The sequence below is a fragment of the Pantherophis guttatus genome, chromosome 1, assembly GCF_059756535.1.
Source record: "Pantherophis guttatus breed Tessera chromosome 1, ASM5975653v1, whole genome shotgun sequence".
Taxonomy (NCBI): domain Eukaryota; kingdom Metazoa; phylum Chordata; class Lepidosauria; order Squamata; family Colubridae; genus Pantherophis; species Pantherophis guttatus.
The window spans coordinates 193,896,632-193,914,531 of record NC_142063.1 but is presented as its reverse complement, the minus strand read 5'-3'; the positions used below and the strand labels follow the sequence as shown (position 1 = coordinate 193,914,531).

General features: G+C 35.6%; 1 protein-coding gene across 3 annotated transcripts in view; it reads right to left on the bottom strand.

Moving 5' to 3' along the window:
- Positions 1 to 17,900, bottom strand: part of MEIS1 (Meis homeobox 1) — a 176,289-nt gene that overhangs the window by 115,274 nt on the left and 43,115 nt on the right. The gene's annotated exons all lie outside the window — the stretch shown is intronic.

The following is a 17,900-nucleotide window of genomic DNA, read 5'->3' as shown; positions in this document are numbered from 1 at the left end:
GAGCTCTTACCTACCAAGATGCAGACAAAATTAAACTCTTAAGGGGGAAACCTTAAGGGAGGTTTCATTTACCCAAAATTATTCTACTCTTTATTTTCATGCCATAAAACTAAACCTTTATATTAAGATAAATGTTCCCCTCGCATATATGTGCTAGTCGTTCCCGACTCTAGGGGGCAGTGCTCATCTCCATTTCAAAGCTAAAGAGCCAGCACTGTCCGAAGACGTCTCCATGGTCATGTGGCCAGCATGACCAAATGCCAAAGGCGTACGGAACGCTGTTACCTTCCCACCAAAGGTGGTCCCTATTTTTCTACTTGCATTTTTTATGTGCTTTCGAATTGCTAGGTTGGCAGAAGCTGGGACAAGTAACGGGAGCTCACCCCATTACGCGGCACTAGGGATTCGAACCGCTGAACTGCCCACCTTTCAATCAACAAGCTCAGTATCTTAGCCACAGAGCCACCGCGTCCCTTTATATTACTTTTATCTTAAAAGTAACCTCAAATCCTAGTAGTCTTCCTCAAATGTCATTCATGCAAAGCAGCAACATAAAAACAAAAAGTATCTGATGAATACTTTTTTGTTCCATAAAGATTAAAAAACTTCTATGATTTGTTAGTCATCCTATAACTAATGTTCAACGTAAATAAAATCACACAATTAAGAACACAATTTAAAATGAATCAAATAAATTCAGTGATCAATAAAGTTCCAAAGACCAAGCAGAAAATCAAAGAACATCATATAGATAGAAGTACTATAAACAAAACATAGCAATAAAAATAGGACAGAGCTAAAAGGCCAGAGAAGATAAAAGCTCTCTTGAAGTGGAAATTGTTTCAATTTACGGAGGTTATCCTTGCAATTTAGAAAGGGATCCTCCATGTGCAGCAAAAACTTTCCTGCAGAAATCAGTTTTTAACATGTAAGGCGGAAGTCTAAATATGCATTCCTAAAATATGAACAAGTTTAATTTCTTAATTGCTTTTACATTGCCAGACCAGACACAGCTTAGGATAATTTCTGGATAGCGTAGCACCATCCACACAAAAAAACCCTATCCTAGGTCCGACCATCCATCTGTCCGTGGGGGGGAGGGTGTGGAAAGAGGGGGAGAGAGATGGGGAGAGAGAGGGAGGGAGGGAGGGAGGGAGGGAGAGAAATTGTCTCCCATTCAAAAGAATAGAGTAACTAACCTACTGCTCTGCTTGAAATGGAGGGACATATATAAAAATTTGAATCTTGATTCCTCTATAAATATATCTGAAACAGGAAAAACTGGAATTGTTTCATAATGGCATCTTAACTTTTCTACCACAAACCTACTTAGCTGTGCTTTTTCTCTCTCTCTCTCCTTGAAGACTTTTTATGTTTTGCCTTGCCAGGTAGAGGAAACCTCATAATGTGCCACAAAACCCCTAACAATTAAGTCCAATCCAGTTCAAAAAATTAGTATTAAATTAGTTGTTGTTTTTTTAAAAAAAAATGCAGGCTGAAATAAACACATAAATTAGATTCAGCAACTTTTAAAATATGCATAAACCATGACCTAATAAAATGGAATGTAAGGAATACAACTCCATCCAAGCCACTTTCAGTTTGACCACATGGCCTAGGAAGTTATACATGACTGACCTTAATTTTTTTGCTTACTTTCTCTGCATCTGATCTAAACAACTATCAACTAACCACAGCCCCTAATACTTCGTATTCAATATTTTTATTAGCTTTTGTATTAACAAAAACTATAATGCTAGAAATAATTTCTTCAGGAATACTTTTATATCTGTAAACTATTGAATGAATATCTATCCATCCATCCATCCATCTATAAATGAATGAATGAATCTATCTATATCTATATGAATGAATGAATGCATACACACACACACACACACACACACACACACACACTATACATATCAGGGATGAAATTCAGCAGGTTCTGACAGGTTCTGGAGAACCGGTAGCGGACATTTTGAGTAGTTCGGAGAACTGGCAAATACCACCTCTGGCTGGCCCCAGAGTAGGGTGGGAATAGAGATTTTGCAATAGCCTTCCCCCAGGAGTAGGGAGGGAATGGGGATTTTGCAGTATCCTTCCCCTGCCACGCCCAAGCCACGCCTACCAAGCCACAGCACGCCCACCACACCACACCCACAGAACCGGTAGTAAAAAAATTTGAATTCCACCACTGACCCATATACACAGAATATATCTACATATACACATACATATATAACAGAGTGGGTGAAGATATACCACAATGGGAATACAGCCTTTAATAATGAATACAGTGACCTCCAAATAAGGAAAGAAATAATAATAATAATAAATAAAATAAAATAAATAAAAACACAATATAACACACAATATTAGAAACACTATAATGAATGAAGATTGGAAAAAATAATCTAATGTTGTTGAAATTATCCCTACGACCCTCTAGGAAAAAAAAATGTCTCTCAGTAATTTTCCCATACACAGATACACAGAAAAACTGATATATTGTGTCATTCAACACATACACTGAAATTTGGCTTCAATACAACTATGTCTGATGATAATAGAGTTTATTTTAAAGTCAGACTACATATTAATGGGAGTAATTTTGTAAGAGATATGTAATGTTTGGAAAGGAAGGGTTAACATAACAGTGAAATTAAGTACTCAAGTAAGACTAAGCAAATAAATGTGTGATGAAATCTGAAGGGAAGAAACATATCATCTCAGATGCTATAAATGTAAATATAAACCGAATAGAAATGTTGCAAGAAATAACTGTACACAAAAAAATCTAATGAAGATCAAGAACAACACAGTCACCCAAAATAATAAATGCCTTCCCAGTACATTAGGACCTTAATCAATGCCCCGTACCAAAAATGATGGCTAAAGAAAAAGACATCTTAAACTCACAGACTCCATGAGAAAAGGCATCAAACTTGGCAGTTGGCCATCAGTCAACAAAAAGCCCATGTCTCATTTTATGCACAATTGCTATAGAAAGGTAAAACAGAAATTATTGTAGGGTTGCAGTAAAGAGGTAAACTCTCTTGAGGCCAACACAAGTACTAGTGATTACATGGAGACATTCCGTACTGCTGCCAGTTTTCTTGGCAGCAATACGGAAATAGTTTGTCATCACCTTTCTTTCTGAGATTTTTTCCCCCAACTTCCCAATCTACACTATAGCCCTGGGATTCTCTGGAGGTTTTTCATCCAAGTGCTAAGCAAGTTTGACCATGCTTAACTTTAAGGATCAGCCAAGGTCAGCACTACACTTAACTTCTTATTGGCCTTGTACAGTCACTTTTAACAAAATACAGTTCAAGTATAAAATACATTGCTACATGACGTACAGGTTTGAATTATCCCTGCTTTCTGTTTTCAGAACAACATATATGCATGCTAAAATCAAAATGGGCAGAAGATTGATTGGGATCTACCTGTAAACTAGATGAGATACAATAAAAAAAAAAAATTCTTGCCAGTTTCCAATGGTTTCATAAAAGCAAGAATAAAAGTGTTCATCTATCTCTAAATTAAATTGATTTATGCTAAACTAGAAGTAGTTAAAAATGCTATGGGAAAATCAACCCATGAGGGTATGACTCATGACGGGATTTTAAAACGGGAATTTAAGTATAACTTTTGAATCAATTTTTTAAATGTTACTCTACAATCTGGCTCTATTATTTATTATTTATTTATTTATTTATTTATTTATTTATTTATTTATTTATTTATTTATTTATTTAGTTAGTTAGTTAGTTAGTTAGTTATTGGTTCGATTTATATGCCACCCTTCTCCAGAGACTCAGAGCGGCTTACAATGTGTGAAGCAATAGCCTTCATACTTTTGTATATACCTGCTTAGTAGGGCTTTCCATCCCCCTAAGTGGTGTTCTTTTTTTTTATACAAAGTCAGTTTATTGCCCCCACAATCCGGGTCCTCATTTTACCTACCTCGGAAGGATGGAAGGCTGAGTCAACCTTGAACCTGGTGAGATTTGAACTTGCAGTAATTGCAGGCAGCTGGCAGCTAAGTGCTACTTAACAGTACTTTAGTCTGCTGTGCCACCAATGGTTGTATGTTATGCCTGTAGTTCTAGAACAGGGGTGTCAAACTCGATCCCATTGTGGGCAGTATCCGGATTTTGTTTGCCCTTGGGGACTGGGGTGGGTATGGCCCAGTCATCGTGGCTGACTGGGTGGGTGTGGCCAGGATGGGCCAGGGCCGGGACAGCATGGGCTGGTTCTTCGCCATCTCTTGGATGGCCCCACAGAACAACTTTAGGTCTATGGTTGTCCAGATCTGGCCCACGGGCCATGTGTTTAACATGTCTGTTCTAGAAACTGAATTGATAAAATAAAATCCTGATAAAATATATAATCCAGTCTTAAATAAAGCTATATTGGGTAAGGTTAGAACAAAAACCCAATTTTTATAAATATGCCAGGTTTTATGAAATAAAAAAAGGTGGAGGGTCAAGGGAATATAAACATAAAATGAATATGGATGGTTATATATTTATGAAATCATCCCCTTTCATTTTGTAATTACCTTTTCTATATTACATTTCATCATAGAATTGGCACCTACTAGCCTTTACATGTACAAAGAAATATACTTTACTTGGGCATTTCTTCACAGAGGTTTTTTTTTTTTTTTTTGGTATAGCAGTCCTCTGAAGGGTCCCTGGTGGTCTCTGAGTTTGTTTTCTTTCAGATGTTTCATTATCCAAACCCAAACATTATCAGTGCTGATAATGTTACTTAGTCTGGATAACGAAATATCTGCAAGAAAACAACCAACCTCAGAGAGCACCAAGGAACCCACTGCCCCCATTTCAACCCTGAGCTACAAATATTTTCCTTTATTAGTAACATTCCTCTATTTCAAGATGTGAGATATTATCCTTAATGTGATTTAGGTTTTTTAAATGAAAAATTTCCCAGGTTAAGATCCCACAAGATTTACCCTGGAAAAATTAAGGATGGGATCTGAATGATACTCTTGTGCAATAGGATTCCAGGGTTCATTCACAGAACTCTCTGCCTCTGTGTACTCTTTATCTTCTCTAAGTTAACCTTAGCCAATCATCTCATAAGAGAGAGGGCAGATCTCACTAGCCCCTGGCCTAGTTTCCCACTGAAAAATGACAAATTCTTCAAATGCTCTCTTGCTTGCATTTGCTAGTAGCTTGTGCACTTAGGCAAGCCTTAAGTGCAGTCCAATTACCAGTTTTATTACTCCAATATCTTAATTACACGCATGTACACCTATTACAGTCTCTTCAGTTTTGAACATATTGTACTTCTTCATAAATCCCAAGATAAAGGTAAACATTTATCTGGGCACCTGCCATACTTAAAAAAGAGGAAGACAGGGTAATGTTTTATTTACGATATATAATACCATAAAATAGGACAGGCCTCTTCCTGATTTTATTTTTGGATTGTAAATAATTTGCTCAGAAAGTTTGTGAAGAGGGACAGGAATCCATGTTTGCAAAAGATATGAATGTCATAAAAAAGGAAATTCTTTTCTTTTTTTCCCACAGCCTAAATGAAGGTGAACTATGTAAATTATAGGACACCAACCAGCTGCTGTTTCCCACAGCAATGTGGTATTTTCTGCTGGGAATATTTTTTTTTTCCTTAAAACTATCATTTATAACCCTTATCAGTAAAACAGCAATCCAGTCATCAGCTGCAATGTTATGTGGGAAAAAAAGCCAAGGTCAACAAGTACTTGCATTTTGTTTATCTTAGCTGCAATTGTTACCAACATTCAATTGGACAATACACATGAAGATTGTCAAATGCTCTCAGCAAAGCAGGTGATCCAAAAGTTATCACAGAGAAAGAGAAAGAGAAGTTCTGCCAAGCAATCAAACATTCTGTTACAACCCCTATGACTGGAGCACATTAATTTATGGCAGAACTCATTTCTCAAATCTAAAAGAATAGAATCAGACCATTCTCGCTCCTCTGATCCCAAGAGTAGGAAGCAGTAACTAAAAACTGCTCTCAGTTGCCTGACCAGCATACCAAACTGTAATTGACATCATTAATTAATTTCTACATATAGCCATGCAGTGAAATCATCCTTGAGTTTTGACATAAAACAAACTGAATATTCAGAAGCAAATCAAACTTTTTGGACCAGTGAAGAAGCAGAGTATTACAGCTATCTCTTCCACCCAAATTACTGGATATATTGTTTATTATGCACTACTATACTGATATATTTACATCCTCTTTTTGACCAAGGGGTTGTAAGAAAGCATAAATGGTTCATTTTTTCTCATCCCTAAATTTTTTCCCACATGAATTAAACTGAGAGATAAATGTACATTTTACCAGTAACTAGTTCTTTAAGTGGCACTTAAAAGTAGGTTGTGCACCTTCATAAAACTAAGGACAAATTTTTCTACAGTTATAGAAAGCTTTCGGAGAGAAGCTGGCCCCTCATAGGCATGTTTCTCAGCATGGTCCTGATTTTCTCCTGTAGCAGCACAGGAAAACATGGATATGTAGTATAAGAATTCAGATTTTGTAGAATGAAAAATGAATGGCTTGTGTGAATACACAGATTGTAACTGAAAGGATCAGTTACAAAAAAGCAGCATTGTCTTTCTTCTTCATTGCTTCTGTGCATGAGCCAGTTCAGTTTATTGGTTGAGACAGCAGACTAGAAACTAGAAGACTATGAGTTCTAGTCCTGCATTAGGCATGGAAGCCAGCTAAGTGACTTTGGGCCAGAATGTTATGTATGTTTGCCATGTTGAGTTACTTATAAAGAAGAGCAAGGACATAGGATAAGTCATTCAAAGAAATATAAGCCAGACAGGACTACCATCAAGACAGGTTTAAAAGTGAGCAATCAAACTGCATAAGGAACTAAAATGATTTCGAAACCAGAACTGAAAGAACAAAGCACTAGATGTGCAACTTAAATATGTTCAAGTTTTGCATACAAAATGCTTTCTACAAGTGTGAAAAAAGACTACGGTGAATAATTTACTTTGGATTTATAAACAGAGTGGCTACTAGGAAGAGTCTCAAAGAAGAGCCTAAGTTTTCTGATTTCAGAACTAATCAATGAATTTTTTTTAAAAAAACCAACTGTAATGAACAAACTGCCTATGTCCACTTCAGAAAACATTGGAATATGGTATCCACTTCCTGGAATAAAAATAATGAGAATAAGGCTGAAACACTGCCACTACACCTATTTTATCTCCTCTGAAACTGCAAGAAGGGATGAAATAGCACATCAGATGTATAACAATGATGTATGCTTGATTCATGCTGAAGGTGCATAAGAACCTTCCTCAAAGGAAAGATATAATACATTCTCTGGGACCTAGGCAGAAGGTGTGAGAAACCAGGGGTGCTTTACCCACCGCAGTGTGATTAGGATGCAAGGGTTCTGACTGGTAGAAAAATGTCAATCACTTTTATGGGCAATGAAAATGGGAGAGAAACATAGTGGTAAATAATCCTATGGAGTGAGCATAGAACATATTCTTAAAGAACACAGATGTTCTTTAATGCTGGAATTACCCATAGGTGGAAGATTTGCCTACCATGAAGCTACAGATATCCACTCATGAGACTTAGTACTAGCAGGGAATCTGTCAGGTTACTTATCAAGTGATGTAGGGCAGTGGTGAAATCCAATTTTTTTTACTACCGGTTCTGTGGGTGTGGCTTGATGGGCGTAGTGTAGCTTGATGGGCATGGTGTGGCTTGATGGCCATGGCAGGGGAAGGATACTGCAAAATCCCCATCCCCCCCCCACTCCTGGGAGAAGGATATTGCAACATCTTCATTCCCACCCTATTCTGGGGCCAGCCAGAGGTGGTATTTGCCGGTTCTCCGAACTACTCAAAATTTCTGCTACCGGTTCTCGAAACTACTCAAAATTTCTGCTACCAGTTCTCCAAAACCTATCAGAACCTGCTGAATTTCACCCCTGATGTAGGGCCATCGGCAACAATTCCAGAGTCACAGTATGAGACTTTGAAATTAAGTTTCTCCCCTGTTATATTGAATACTGATATAGAACTATGAAATGACGTCTAGGCTATGTAATTCCAAAATAACTTTTCAAACTCTTTCAGACCTTTGAAAATAGTGAATAATTCAAAATAAATAATCTTATCTCATCGACTTGCAATGATAACAACATGCATTCCCATCTCACTGTTAATGAAAAAGATATAACCCTTGATTGTAAGGGAAAGATTGCCATAAAGAAGTCATGCTTCCAGTACCTGTTTCTCTTAAGTCTCACCAAGGAGGTATACAGACTTGACACAGTGGCAAGGTAGTCCCTCAGATTCAGAATTAATGAACAACGCTATTCTTTTCTGTACCAGAAAATACTGGGCTAAAACCTCTGATTGTGGACTAAAGAAACACTTGTTCTACTACATCTTTTTGAGCTTGTTCCAGAGTATAGCAAAATAAAACAATAGAGAATGAAGACAGAAGACAGTAAGGGTAAAATCCAGCCACATATCCTATCAGAAAGATTGAAATAATCTCCAGTTTGACGTTATCACTTCCCATACAAAAAAGTAAAATGGAAAACGACAAGGGAACGAGTAAATAAAAGGCACCATCATTAGCTAACACCTAGATTATTATTTTTCTTTTAATTGGGGCATTATTTTTACAGAATAGAAAGGGTTCCTGTAATGTAGAGAGACCCAGGCTGGGACCTAGGACAAAGGCTGATTCAGTTGGAATGACTGTCAATACAGCACTATCCTGATTCTATCTTCAGTAGTCTTCCATTTTTAGACTCTAAAGTATTGTCTGCCTTTGTGCTCAACAGTTATCCTGGGGCAAGTCTGTTGATCATAATCAGGCATATTTCCTATGGCAGCCTCTGCTTTTCTATGCAGTCTTGCACTCTTTTTCTTAAGTGTATGAAGTTATCTTTTAAAAAAATCTTGTCACATGTATGTAAACAAGGAGGTGGGGTTTTTTTCCTTAATGATTTGCTGATAAACAGCAAAACACGCTTCATGCTTTAAAATGCAGAGGGAGGAGGTAGCCATGTTTCTTGCAATTTCTATGTACAGATGCTGGCTGTTGCTTGGGCAAAACATATTCTAAGATGTGAAAAAGCCATTTAATTCTGTTATCCTCCTCTTGAACTCAACACACATTCTCAAGACACTTTAAATATAAAGAGCATAGAGATGGCTTTTTTCCAAGTATCCTTTGATAGTTCAAAAAGAAGAGTGTTTGGAGAATGGACTTCACAATTTGGGTAACAAAATAGCTTCAAGTGGATATAGAACTGATCATTTTATGCCAACTTGCAAAAGAAAGAGGATAATATCTGGACTGAGATACCAAGGCTTTCTGAAAGAGAAATGGAGACGATAATTGTGTTATGAGCTCTTAAAGTTGAGAATAGAATAGAATAGAATTCTTTATTGGCCAAGTGTGATTGGACACACAAGGAATTTGTCTTGGTGCATACGCTCTCCGTGTACATAAAAGAAAAGATACATTTGTCAAGAATCATAAGGTACAACACTTAATGATAGTCATAGGGAAACAGTCAATATAAATTTTAAGGATACCAGCAACAAGGTTACAGACATACAGTCATAAGTGGGAGGAGATGGGTGATAGGAATGATGAGAAGATTAATAGTAATGCAGATTTAAGCTCAGAGATTCCTAAAAAAATAAAAATACTCAGTTTCAAGGAGATTAAGAGTAGCATCAACATGAAGTACTCATACCTTTATCTTTGAAAACCAAAGGTCTTCTGATCTCTCTGTCAGAGACAAGAGTCCAACAATTAATATTCCTCATGAGTGTTCTGTGGGAAAGACTAAACTCTTTGTGGAAGGAGGTTTCCTACTGAAGGTTCACTAGATAAAACTAAATGGCTGATTCCCAAGAGTCTTCATGGTAACATCTCCTCATACCAAACCATAAAAGAATAAAAATGTTATTTTGTCTTTACCAGGATGTCTGCATAGACAAACTCAGAGCAACATCTCTTTATTAGATTTTGCTGGAGGAAGAACAGCAGGTCCCGATTCCACAGGCTGTAATGGAACTGAAAACTCAATCAACCGCAAAGTGACCAGGGAGAACATCCCGAGTGGTTAGTATTGCTGCTGGAATGGCTACAGTAAAGCTTCTGTTTGGCTTATAATATACCAAATATTATTTGGTAAATATTTGGCAATGAGGGCAGGTTTCTATATTCTGAATTAAATAAACAGAATGGTTGTCAAATGAGACACCTTACTATCTTATTTAGAGCACCTTCTCAATGGCATTCTGATTACCATAGGTCCATGGACTGAGCAGCAGAACCAAGTGCCATAACTTCAAACACAGTTTTGCAAATACAGACTGATGGAAAAACAAAAATATAGTACAAAGACAGAAGAATGTAAGAAAACTCATGAGGGTTGAAAATCATCTTCTGCTCTCAAATAAAGAACAATTTTTATCATTACCACAGCAATTTTTAAAGAAAAAAATGAGAAACTGATGTTTCCAGTCCAATCTTCCATTCACTTAGCAATGTTACTGGGGTATAATTTCCATGTTCCTTGAGCACAGGCCATGCTTGTTGGCCTTTTGTATGAGTAAAAGTTCTTTACCTGAACTTGTCAATGACAATTCAGTCAATATCTGAAGAATCAATATTATTTCCAATTAATATGCATCACTTTTTAAAACGAAATGTTGATCACAATAGCATATTCAATGGCTACATAGATAAGTCGAAGGTTATTGCAACTTACTCCAATTAGTTATTTGAATGTCCTACTAAGTTCTGAGAGATTTATGCATAAATAATTGAAAAGTTTTTTTCCTGCTGTTTACGATGATTTACTTTGAATGTTTACTTTGTTTTCAATTCTAGAAATTTATTCTGATCCCCGTGAAATGTTAGCAATATTGGCATACTGATTTTTTAAAAATGTAATCAGTCACCTGAAAAATCAGAAAAGACATCATGCATTTACAATGATCATTTTTTACATATCGGCCTTAGATACTTATATACCTGAGAGGAAAAGAAAAGAAGGGGAAAGGAGAAGAGGGATAGGATGTCAGCAAAAATTGTTTGTTGTATTTACATCCCACTATTCCTAAATAGCTCAAGGGTATGTATTCAGTCAGCTCTGTCCCATTTTATCCTCCTAGGTACTCTTTTATGTGGGTGACTCTTAAGAAATTTGCTATAGCTCCAAGGTCAGTAAAGTCAAATGTTCACTCAACTTCCTAATTCAGAAAATAGGAAGGAGGAAGGAATATCCTAAATGCATCTCTGTGTGTGCGTGCCTGTGCAGGCATGCATGAATTACAGAGAGAGCCTGAAGAATACAAATATGTGTAGTCAGAATTACTGTTTTTCTCCCCACAATAATCTATGGCTTTTGATTATCAGTTCTTCTCTACAGGTAATTCCTCTGATTGATCTAAATCCAGATCTTTTTTCCTTATACTGGAGTCTTTCCTATCATAGCAGCCATATTTATTTACGGGTTGTCTTCGTTTAGCAACTGGGAGTGGCAATTCAGTCATTAAGCAAAGTGAAACTGCAACCATGCTTATGTTCTTACTGTGGGTTTCATTTGCTTTATAGGCCTGTGAGGGTCATAAATGCAGGTATTGGTTGCAAAGTTACTTTTCAATACCATCATAACTGTGAACAGTTGTTGTAGTGTATGAGGCAATCACTAAATGAGGACTACCGTGCCTGTATTTACTATTTCTTTTTAGATCATATAGAGTTTGTAAAGACTGGCTTGGAAAAAGAAAGTTCTTTAACAATCCTGATAAGCCATGTGAGATAATAGAAAGGTGAAGTTTTATTGTAGATGAATTAGTTTATGACTATCCTATCCATAGCAATTGAGATTCCGGTTCAGTTACGGTGGTGTGCAAATCAAACAAATGAAATAAATAATTGAACAAAGAGGAACAAAATTAGTGAGTATTTAGTATTATACATTTGAAAAGGTTAAGATAAGCCATTTTGAAGTATGAGAAAAGCATTTTATTTCTAAATGTGAATAATAATGATATCCCTGTGGCAAATAAGATACTGGAAACACACACTAAAATAATTAATGTTGAATATTTAGTTTAATTCTAAACAAATAGACATGACAATAAACAGCATAAGATACATAATATGTAAGCATCTAGGGTGTAAAATCACAAAGAAATGTAGCAGTTGATTAATTATACATTAACAGTGATAAATGATTTTAATAGGGTTAAAAATACAATTTTTTAATTGCTCTTTCACAAACAATAACCCTCTTTTACAGCTTAATTTTGAAAAGCAATTAATTTTTATGTAAATGAAATTTGGGAAGAAATATTAGGTTACCAATCAAACTTATTTTTTCCAAATGTCTTAAAGTACAAAAATAAATTATGGGTAGTTCATGAAATCGTTTCCCTCCCAAACCATAACCCCACTCCAATACTTCTGGAGGGTTTCATAAACAGGAGAAATAAGAAATTAACACATCAGAACTCTGTTCTTTAGAAAGGCATCTCTGGACAACTTAGGCTGAGTTGAATTTTTATCAATACCCAAAGGTATGTTTTAAAGATAGAATTCTATTCAGAAATAAAATCTCAAGCTAAGGTAGTTGGAAGCAACTGGCATTACAGAACATATTCATGATCAGATAGAAAGCCACCACCTCTTCCTAATGGATGTCTTGTCTTTTTCAATTGAGGGTCACATCTAGTCAAGCCAGTAGTATGATAATGGTATCAGGAAAGGTCAGTCAAAAACAAGCTGTAGCTCCCTCTCTGGCTGACCTTCGGAGCTTGTGACAAATTGCTATCAGTCAATGTCAGCTAATGACAGCAGCTCTTTGGCTAATCAATTGTTCTAGAAATGATCAAGAAAACTACTCACAGGAAAGCTCATTTTCACATCAATGCCTATGAAGTATGAAAAGCTCATTTTTTTTAGTTTTTAATAAGCTCATAAGTAAAGCAGTTACTTGGTTACAGAGGTCACCTTATTGAAAAGACAGCACCTTTGTCTGCCTTTTACGTATCTTTTTATTACCATACTACAGTAAAAATATGCATGCTATTACAGTGCCAGAGGGCTACATAATAAAGTAGGTAACACATCATACATTTTGAAATAAATATGACTATTTCTAAAGGTTCTCTGGATACAGGTTATTGGTCTTTCCAAATATTCTAACTATTAAGCAATAGTTTTATTAAAGAGATATCCAACTTTTAACTCTAGAGATCTATTTGTCCAAGTACACTTACTGGTATATCACTGTTTATATTTTAGTTTAAGGGTCTCTATTTTTATTAGCTTGGTGGGAAACATATGTTCAAATTTGAAGAAATGATAACAGAAAATTGCAGCCATGACTTTTAACTTTTTCTTTGAAATCATACTTTTTCTATCTTACAATACAAAACTGCTTGGGTTGACTTCTATACTATATAGAATATTCCCTACAGTATTCCCTAGCTATAGCTGATATTCCCTGACAAACTAGGCTCTACTTAAGGAAGTCCTTCCTATATTACTCATATGAATTGAACAAAACACTGAACAAAACTTACCACTATTTTTAGCCATCATTCTAAAGACCTTTTGATTTGCATTTACACATTAAATAATTACTTGAATAAAAATGCTGTTTTGATGTACTCTAAGGACTTGACAACTGTAGCCACAATTATGTTTTGCTTTCTTTGAAGAGTAGGAAGTCAAAATGCATTTAAGGGCATCACATTACAGGAGTCTCTCTTGAGAAATAGATATGTGGGAACAAATAATGTATCATTCAAACTCTTGAATTTGCAGAGTAGGAGAGTAACAAGGAAGGATTTAAGTGCAAGTTTTATCTATATATTTGAATTTTAACTATAAAATGTTACCTGAAAAAAAAATATTTAGGGAAAATTACAGAATGATGGCAGTTTCAGATTACATACTAAATCGTGAACTGCCATGGCATTGCTCAAAATGAAAATATCTCAACCACTCTCAAGTTGTCCATATAGGAACAGACTATAAAAGAGTGAGGGAACACTTAAGCTGTGCCATAATTGGAAGTATGTGAAAAATGAAGTGTCAGTTCGGTCAATAAAGGACAAAGGTCAAGGAGAACTGCTGCCCAAACTCTGTGCAAAATGTGCTCATTAAGACATCCAATCAGAGAGCTCTTTCCCACCTATCCCATTAGTCATCAGATATCTGACTGCTTCAGATGCCTGGGTCTGGGCTGTTATTACTTTTCTTCTTCATGTAAAAAGGCGAGCTGATGTATAAATCGTTGCTCAGTCATCTGGAACATAATGTGTGCCCCTCCCTTCCCAGTTCATCTAGCTCTGTCTGCTTCGCAACCTCCAAACAACTGCCTTGAAATTCTCTTCAATAATAAATAGAATTGCCTTTTGCCAATAGGTTGCCAGAACTCTTCTACAAAAGCCAAGAAAACAATGCCAGTGCTGATACTTTTTCTCTAAGAAGAAACATTCATTTCCTTTTGCTTTAAAGAACAAGTTTGCATATCAAGGTCTGAGTCATGGACATTAGTAGCCCAATTTTGGGGGGGGGGGGGAGAGGAATGGGCATTAGACAAAGAAAGCTTAAGTTTTGGAATATTTATTTATTAAATTTATTTGTTGCCTATCTCATTTTGAAGCGACTTTTGAGTGTCTTACAACATTATATAAATACACAGAATATAAATAAATAGAAAATAATTTCAATGCCCAAGTAAGAATTTGATCCAGTTAAACACAGGGATTTATTAAGCTATATGTTTAAGGCAGGGCATTGAATTTGCACTGAGAACTTTTACTCAATTGTATCTGAAACCAAGAAGCAACACAAACAAGCTGAAACTCCTTGAAAACTTTCAAGTAGGTGAAAGAAGCAAAGCAAGAAAAAACAGTATTCTTACTCATTCATTCTAAATTTTCCCCTATATAAAGACAGACCTAAAACAGCAACTAAGCTGAATCAGGAACTCCCCTCTGACTGTGTCAGGTTTCTTTGGATTGAACTCCAAAAAGTAATTGGGGTGACTATCCCTCAAAAGCAATACTTCTCAAGTGAAGACAGATTTCCTAATGCTCAACATGGAAAAGAGTTGCAACCTTAAGTAGAGTGATCACAACAGTTTTGGCTATTGGTCCATGTGTTTTGTCTTTGAGGAATTATATGAGGGAAAAAATCTCTGGGCTGTTTTGGTTTTGAAATACTTGTGGAGCATTTACCCTGGACTTAAGCCCTGATGCCATCACAGATTATGTTCATTTAATTATGAGCTTGTGAAGTTCATTCCTGAATATAAAACAAGGTCATCCAAAGATCTGAAAGGATAGAAGAAGATTTAAAGAGATTCATCTCTTCCAAGGCCAGTTCCTTCCCTTTGACTTTTTTTTTTAACATCAGTTGGGTAAAAATGTAAAAAGGCCTTTGAGGAGAAAATTTAAATCCGAAGATAGATGTTTATGTAACCATATAACTCCTCTTTCCTTCCCTCTGTATCTTCATGTCATACCTCATTCTTTTCCAAAAAGTCCCCTTCTGGATCTAAACCAGATTTCTAAAATTGCATATTATCTCTTCCTCCATCATCATCATCATCATCATCATCATCATCATCATCATCATCATCAATTTCCAGCTTATTAAAAGTCAAGATTATAAAATGCCAAACATTTTTTCTCTAAAATCAACCCAGTGTAATTTATGCATGAAGGAAAATCTTTCTTTCGCCATAGTGACTAGGCAAACAATGAAGCTCTGCTCCACCATACAGTACAAAAAAAAAAAAAAAAAACAGAAAGAATAATGCAGATTACTCCCCAATCACTGTCAAATCTTTTGCAGCAAAGTCCCCTTCCATAAAGTTTGCTTCCTACACGGTATTCTACTATAGCACCCATCATCATAATTAAGTTTGCCCAACTGTGTTTTTTTTAATAATATTCTTTCTTTCTTTTTTAAAATACTAGATAATATTCAGACTTGCTTTGGAAAGCTAGACTTCTTTAACAAGGATTTTGCAGAGATTCTGACTCTGATTCTGTAGCTCATTACACCATGCTCTTTGTAGCATGCACCTCATCATTGACTACCTTATTGAGATACCAGAAATAGCCAAGTAAATAAAGAAGTGAGTGTGCATAGTATTATCCAATGTACAATATAATTAGAGGTATCACCACACATCATTCTGAGTACAGCAAAATCTTTGTCAATTATCTTCTCTCAGCCCAGCCTACATCAGAAATTGTTGCTACAGGGGTAATTTTTCTACATTTCTCCTTGCGCTCCAAGCCAAATAGCAGGATATGAATGCAAATATAATAAAGGGGCAGGGGAAAGCATTTAGAGTGAGTGAGTGAATGAATGAATATAAAAATCCAAAGTATCCATTGCCTTAACAGGAACCACAAAAGTTATCTTCCTCTTTTCCCCATGAAAGACATTGGAGCATATACACCTATTATATTGACTGCTACTAGCGACAAATGGGATGAGGCTGCAGTTGGAAAAGTTATTCAAGGAATGAAGTTTTTCAAATGAAACAAATTTATTTGTACAAATGCAAACAGTATTTTAAAAATATTTTTTTAAAAGAAAATCAATTCATTTAAGTTCTAGGGGTTCTTTTTATGGGTACTCCAATGATCCATATTTATTTCTTGATCAAATTAGATTCAAGAAACTTCAACCATTAATGGCAAGCCTATTCAGTTGAATATGATAGTAGCATGTGAAACACTAAGAAAAACTAAAATAATAATAATAAAAAGTTGCTGGAGCTGCAGTATGCATTACGGCATCTGCATCAAACCAATTCAAGCAAGTGGGTGTCATACAAGTGTGCAAATGTGCAGAAAGAGTTACACATGGATTTTTCTTTTGTATTGATACTCTGAAAGGCCTCACTAAAAGCAGTATTATTCTCACATTAAATCATTTAAGTATTTTTAGCAGCAAAAGTGAGCACACAGACTTTGTACTGCACTCTTAAAGGAGAGTTCACTTCATAAAGATGAATTATGCAACAAGAAATTTAATGTTACAATTGGGATGAATTTGGAAAATATGCCAATTTTGCAGCAACACTTATATGAAGAAATACTTAAAAGGAAAAAAAAGGCCCCTTAAATTTATGTTGCATATCATTTTCCAGTAAAGTCAGAGGTCAGGGGGTTACCCGTTTCTGCTTCAACTCTTCAACAATTTGCCCATTCTGGGGCCCAGTTTTTACTAGGCTTCAGTTGTGATTAAGTCAGCAACTTTTTTTAAAAAAAAAAAACAACCTTAAAATTCCATATAAAGATATATGGCCTAAAAAGATGCAGTCTTGCATTTGGACAAAAAAAATAGAATGCTATCTCAGTTTAAAAACTATTTTTTATTGAACATAAAACTTTGGTATTGTAGCAAATCTTTCCAATTTTTTAAAACAGTTAAATCACTGGCTGTCCAACAACATTTGAATGAAACAAGAACATAAAACTATATTTTAAAATGTATGAGCATTGTAGATTTAGAACCTTCTTCAGTAACAAAAAGAAAGTTCTTTTTTAGCTCAAATTGCATATAAATATCATGAAATCAATTGCAGTTGGATTTTGCATAAGTAAAAATGTACTCTTTGGTTTGAGCAGTGTTTTTTTTTTTTTTAATAACCAATTATGCATAGGACGTACAACATCAAATACTTATAACAAAGATCTATCTCTTTCTCCTTCAATGAACCATTAGTTTGGCTCTGAAACAAAGTAATTGGCATTCTTGTAAAATAGGCAGAACATGGGAAGGGCCAAGAACAGTTACATATACCGTGGAATTTTAAAATTTCT